This window comes from Littorina saxatilis, linkage group LG3, assembly GCF_037325665.1.
Source record: "Littorina saxatilis isolate snail1 linkage group LG3, US_GU_Lsax_2.0, whole genome shotgun sequence".
In the NCBI taxonomy this organism is placed as follows: domain Eukaryota; kingdom Metazoa; phylum Mollusca; class Gastropoda; order Littorinimorpha; family Littorinidae; genus Littorina; species Littorina saxatilis.
The window spans coordinates 60,205,935-60,212,749 of record NC_090247.1 but is presented as its reverse complement, the minus strand read 5'-3'; positions in this window follow the sequence as shown (position 1 = coordinate 60,212,749).

Below are 6,815 nucleotides of genomic sequence, written 5' to 3'. Positions count from 1 at the left end.
TGTGATAAGAACTCAGCGGCCGTTGTGTGTGGCGCAGGATGCCAGCTGGCAGCAAGAAATGAGTGACCAGCGGAAGAGAAAAAGGCGTGCGGTACACAGATAGATGGTGGTGGTTGTCGTCTGCGCCGCTGCTGGTGGTGGCTACTACTGTGGGGTGACTGGTGGTGTGTGTGCACACGACGCAGGGTAGTGTGCAGTGGCGACGTGCTGCAGTCATGTACAGTGCAGTGCAGTGCCGTGCCTCGCGCTGAGGGGCGGACGTAGACTTGTGGTAAGGAAGGAGGTAAGGAAGGAGGGCGGGTAGGGAGACTGAGGTGTGTGAAGGGGGGGTCGAAGAGGAGAAAGGCGAGTGTCTGTGGCTTGTAGGGCGGTGGTAGGCACGACACTGAGACAGACAGACAGTGCATGCACGGAGGATGTAATGCAATGTCATGTAAGGTCTACGTTGCCTCACCCCTCTCTCTTCTGTCTCACTGTGGGGCTCAATGACAATGGACACCTTGCCGCGCCGGAGCCACCACGTCTAGCCTCCTGCCCCTTCCGGCCTCCACCACCACTGCCTCTACTACTACTACCTCCATCCCCTCCTACTCCTCTCTATCCTCTTTTATCTACGACAGTGCAACATCTCACGGAAAACGTGACGTGCTTTTGGCAAACAACCGCCCAATAACCACCCACCCTTACCCCGAAATCTCCCACTTCCTTCTTCCTTCCATCCTTACCTTCATCCATCCGTCGTCGGTCCTCCATGCGGCCTTCCTCATCCTGGTCTCCCCCTCCCTCTCCATCCGCCCTCGTTCATTCCTCGATCGTCGTACTGGGTGCTAGTTGGCCTTGCTTCACTTGACGTCGTCCGGCGTCGTCTGTCTCGGCAGCAGTGCTAGCAGCAGCAGCAGCAAGTGTCGTGCCGTACCGTTTGTGCCGTACGACGCTCGGTCAGCTGTCGTCGTCTTCTTCTTCTTCTTCATCGTCGTCGTCGTCGTCGTCGACGGTGCTGTGTTCATCCTCACACTTTCGTCGCGCCGGCTTCCAGTGTCGCGGCCACATCCACCCGCCGCTCGCGCAGACTGCTACCCGTACCCCCGGGCTGAGTGAGACGGGAAGGAGGGTAAGGAGGTGGGGTATCGTCTGCCGGCGCCCCTCCCTCTCTCTCCCTCTCTCGCTCTACGGTGTTCAGCCCCCACTGCTGACACTTGGGCATCAAACCTTCGACTTCAAGGGGAGAGCAGCAGGTTGCGACAGTGGCTCTTTCGTGCGGGGAGGTAGCAAAAACCTGGCACTGTTTCTCCCGTCTGCTGCGCTTATGTCAAAGGTGGCCACTTGTTATAGTCGGCGGCAGCAAGCGACGAATGAATGATTCGTGTGAAATGATTTCCCGTGGTGTCGATCGGGAGGGTAGGTAAGGGAGGCGAGAGGAAGAGGAACATTTTCTCTCTCTCGATTTTCTCTCCCCCCATCCCGACTCACGTGAAGTTCGGCTCAAGCCAAGAGACCATGGCCGCGGGTGCTGCAGGTACATGTACCACTGCGCTCATCGCGAAGCAGACGACATAAAAAAGAAAAGCATGTCTGGTCGTCTGCCGTGCGTGTTTGTAGACAGTGCGTTTGTTTTATGGAGAAAGTCTTATTGTCTCGGTGGTGTGTCACTTTCCTTAGCGCCGCCTTCCTTCATTCATTCTGCATGTTTTTTTTCGTGTTGTCGGTGCTTTCGCTTCTTCTGTTGGATGTCGAGTCACGCGGGTTCTTTGGCGTGCACTATTTTTGGTTTGGTCTCTCTCACTCTCTTGTTTTCTGTCTGTGTTTGCAGGCTCACATCTCATTTCCTTTGCTGCTGTGTTTTCTGTTTTCCTTCTTTCCCCGTGGCTTTGTTTCATTCTCTGCCGCCATTGCTGCACGGATAATTTGTGTTTGAACTTGTTTGTCTGTGGGCAAGTTGATTACATTTGGTGTGTGAAGTGCGCATTCATTGCCGAAAAAAAAGTTTATTTTAATATGACAAATGCGGGAAAACAATATATTCAATAGATTATGAACATTTGTTATTATAATTTATATACATGAAAAGAAAAAGAAAAAAGTGTAATCAATTAGGGAGATGCATAGGATAATTGTTATATGAACAATGTGTTTGCCATTGGTATGTAGGCTTGTGCATTTCTTTAATTGTATTCAGAATAAATGTGTGATGGTACATAAAAGGCAGAAAAGTACCCTCTGTGATGTAATAGCCTTCAGAAGCTGATCAATCACAATGCAACAAACAGGATTATTTGATTGATTTCAACTTAATGATGCATTAATTGAATCACAGATTCTAATCACCGCTGGTTCTGAAACATGGCAAAATATAGGACTACTTAAAACAAGTAAAATTGATCATTTTCCACACAGGGAAATTATTTGTTTTAAAGAAAATAGACTGAGGACAACTAGTTAATTGGTACCCTAAACCTGACTCTTTTTGTTACCATGACATAAAGCTTTCAGCTACTCCTTCTCAGACTCTTCCAACTCCAAAAATATAATGTTGATGATTTGATTTTTGAACTGTGTGCACCCTCCATATAGCCATCTTGTGTCATTAACCTCTCTCAATGCTAGTCTGTTGATGCACCAGTGAATAGTTTGGAAAGACACACGGATATTAAATTGTATTTTGCTCTTTCAATGCTACTTATTGATTCTAGAGTGTCCTATTACAAATTCATTGTAGCAGCATCAAAGCAAACGTTGAAACAATCTTGAAGTTATGATTAGATTGCAAAAACTTATCTATCTTCTTAATACCCTTGACATTTCAGGAATATGACCAACAATTTGTCAGGGTAGTCTGACCTTTGATAAATTCTAAAGGAAATTATAAAAACAAAAACAAAGAATGAAATTAGCAAAGCTAAATATTCGATTTAGAGTTTTTACCACTTCAAATGTCATTTACATTAATAATATCTTATGACAATGAAAGATACTTCATAAAAAAAAAATACACACATTGACAAGAGACTCTTCAGGTATAATCAGACACCAATATTGCTGCTGTTCATCAAATGCTTAAGCTGAACCTGGTCAATTTAACCCACAGATAATGGAAGACAATACATTTAAAAATCAAAATAGAGACCGATTTTTAACAAAGCAAGAGGCAATAGAGACAGTGACAAAAGGTCAGGTGTCATGTCTACTGTCCCGAATGACACACGATTGCTGACATTTCACCATTGCCAAAAGAATAAACAAATAAGAAATAGGTAGAAAATGAATGTGAACACTGACTTTGATTGTTGATCAGTATTTTCTATGCCACTAACAAATAATCTACTTACACATAGCTGTTTGGCAAATGTATGTTGCATGGGACACACTGACATGAAAGTGGAAGATGTTTTTCCCTCTAGAGAAACTACATATCAAGTTACACTTTTTGTGCTCTTCCATTCCAGTTGGCAATCAATTGTTAACGCATGTTATTAGAAAATATAGAACGAAAACAGATTAGATAGAATGAAAAATGTACTGGTGATGTCATTTGGGACATACTGACATGAAAACGTCACCTTTTGTCATTGTCTCAATATAGAAGTAAAGAGGACAAAAGGCAAGCAAGAAAAGGTAATTTGGTGTAGTAGCAAGAGGTACTAATAGAAAGACAAAAATACAATTTTAAATAAAAGTTCAATTCTTACCAAAGTTATGACCTGAATGACATTCGTCACACATTGAGAGAGAGAGAGAGAGAGAGAGAGAGAGAGAGAGAGAGAGAGAGAGAGAGAGAGAGAGAGAGAGAGAGAGAGAGAGAGAGAGAGAGAGAGAGAGAGAGAGAGAGAGAGAGAGAGAGAGAGAGAGAGAGAGAGAGAGGATCATTTACAGGGCGCTGTTAATTGTAATTTGTGTTGTTGTTATTGTTTATTTTGTTGTTGTTCACGTTCTGATTGTCTTTGACTGAAGAGACCAGTCTTCCCTATATAAAATTCAACCCCGAGGCTAAAGAATAAAGCAGAAGACACTACGAGCATACACATTAATCAATGAGTATAACATTTCTTAAATGCAATGCAGTATAATCAGAACGCGCACGGCATTCAGTTCCATGTAAATCACATTTTCACACTCTTTGGCATTCTCGTAAATTAAAAAGAAAAAAAGGCCGTCATAAATTACATAATTTCAAAATTCAAAAAAAGTAATACCGGTAATTCTTGCAGCTCTGATTCTCAAAGGGTCATTTCTATCCTGGTTCGCTAGCGAGGATGTAGGGTCATTTTAGTATTCTGAAAGTCGGTAGATTCTTGCAGTGACTGGGTTCAAAGTCAGCAATTTCTGTCAGCCGTTGTTCGTGAAGGGAAACCTTTGTTTCAATATTTGTTGTGGGGTGGGGCCATTCCTTCAGACTAAATTGAGTAATTTTTCAGCAGAAATAGTCAGAAATCAGCTTTTCGGTTTTGGTTATTTTTAGCGTTTTCAATTAAACTATATTATATTGCTCTAAGAAGATAAGTGTAATTGTTATCACAGATTGTGTTGTCCGCCTACCAAGATGGAAGCATACATAATATACTTGCCATCCATAATGTTATTTCCAGCATAGCTTGTTACAGCTTCGTTGGTTCTTTGCGTTCATGGTCTCACTGCTTTGGTCTGCGCATCGGCTTGTCCGTTCGTGTCGAGGAAGAGTCTCGTGAACTTTAATGAAATGCTGGGGGGAATACACACACACACGCACGCACGCACGCACGAACGCACGAACGCACGCACGCACGCACGTACGCACACACACACACACACACACACATACACACACACACACACACGCACACACACGCACGCACGCACGCACACACACACACACACACACACATAAACATAAACACACACCCATACACATACACACACACAACACACACACACACACACAAACACAAACACACACACCACACGAGACACAAATCGGTCTCGTCTGTCCAAAATAGGAACAATTACATCATGCGTTTTCTTGTTTCATGCGGATCTTGGGAACTTCATTGGTATTTCGTTTCACTCGATGTGTATGTAGCCGTCACAGATGTGTCAGTGTGTGTGCAGATCATTTGGTGGATGATGCTTGCTATAGGAAAGCGCTGACTTTTACAGGCCGCACTTTCTTCTTTCTGTCTTTCTTTCCTTTCAATTCATTGAAGGGACGTTAAAACAAAAAGTCAATCTTTCAATTTGAACCATAGAAAACATGACGATAACACCTGAAAGAAGTAACACTTACCTTGCCCCTGTAACCCCACTCTGTCGCACGCACGGACGCACGCACGCACGCATGGACGCACGCACGCACACACACACACACACACACTTACACACACACACACACACACACACACACACACACACACACTCACACACACACACACACACACACACACCCACGAAGAAAAACGCCAAAGCCAGACCGAACAAATACTCTTGAGCCGATTGTAGTCATAAACTGGCGGTTTCCCAATAAAATGGAATCCTTAGAGTGGAAATTGATGTTGAATTAGTCATTAGGTGGATTTTATTGATGTGCCTCCATCCATTCTGCTCCTTAACAAGCGACTCAGTATAAGCTCACTTCCATTCTTCATCGGGCAAAACTCAGGCGCAAGAGCCGTTCTTTTAAGCTCCCGAAGCACCTCAGAAGCGTCAAATAGCATTAATAAGCACGTAAATTACAATGTTTTGTTGTGAGCGGACATGTTTTGCTGTTATTTTTGAAAGTACTCGCCTAGCAACGTGTTACAGAGAAGTTGAGTGTCATGCACATGCTAGGATTGCGTTTCATATTCAATCTTCCCGCCATATGGACAATCATACTCCGTCTTTAAAGGAATTGTGGTTTTTGTGCGTGTTTTGCATTAAAGGTACATAGGAGTTTCCTGGCTTTCAGAAACTTCATAGAGCAAGCATGGTTGTTTGTGACAACGTTTTGTATTTGTGCGTGTTTGTCATTGCAATTCATTTTGCCCAGCATTGAAATTCACCTGATAGGAGCATGGTTGTGGCATTGTTTTGTATTTGTGCGTGTTTGTCATTGCAATTCATTTTGCCCAGCATTGAAATTCACCTGATAGGAGCATGGTTGTGGCATTGTTTTGTATTTGTGCGTGTTTGTCATTGAAATTCATTTTGCCCGGCATTGAAATTCACCTGATAGGAGCATGGTTGTGGCATTGTTTTGTATTTGTGCGTGTTTGTCATTGCAATTCATTTTGACCGGCATTGAAATTCACCTGATAGGAGCATGGTTGTGGCATTGTTTTGTATTTGTGCGTGTTTGTCATTGAAATTCATTTTGCCCGGCATTGAAATTCACCTGATAGGAGCATGGTTGTGGCATTGTTTTGTATTTGTGCGTGTTTGTCATTGCAATTCATTTTGCCCAGCATTGAAATTCACCTGATAGGAGCATGGTTGTGGCATTGTTTTGTATTTGTGCGTGTTTGTCATTGAAATTCATTTTGCCCGGCATTGAAATTCACCTGATAGGAGCATGGTTGTTTGTGGCAATGTTTTGTATTTGTGCGTGTTTGTCATTGAAATCGAATTACAGGCATCAAAATAGTAGCACCAGGTAGGATTTAGAGTACTAAGCAGTAGGAAGCATGGCTGTGACAAGGTTTTGTATCAGTGGTTTTTGTCACTGAAATAGACTTTCCACGGCCGCGGCATTTTGAAGCACCAGATGAAAACATACATGCGTGTGAGCATGTTTTGTATTTATGTGTGTTTGTCATTGATGTATATCCATTCTTTTCCGGGCAACAAAGTAGTTCAAAAGGTATCCA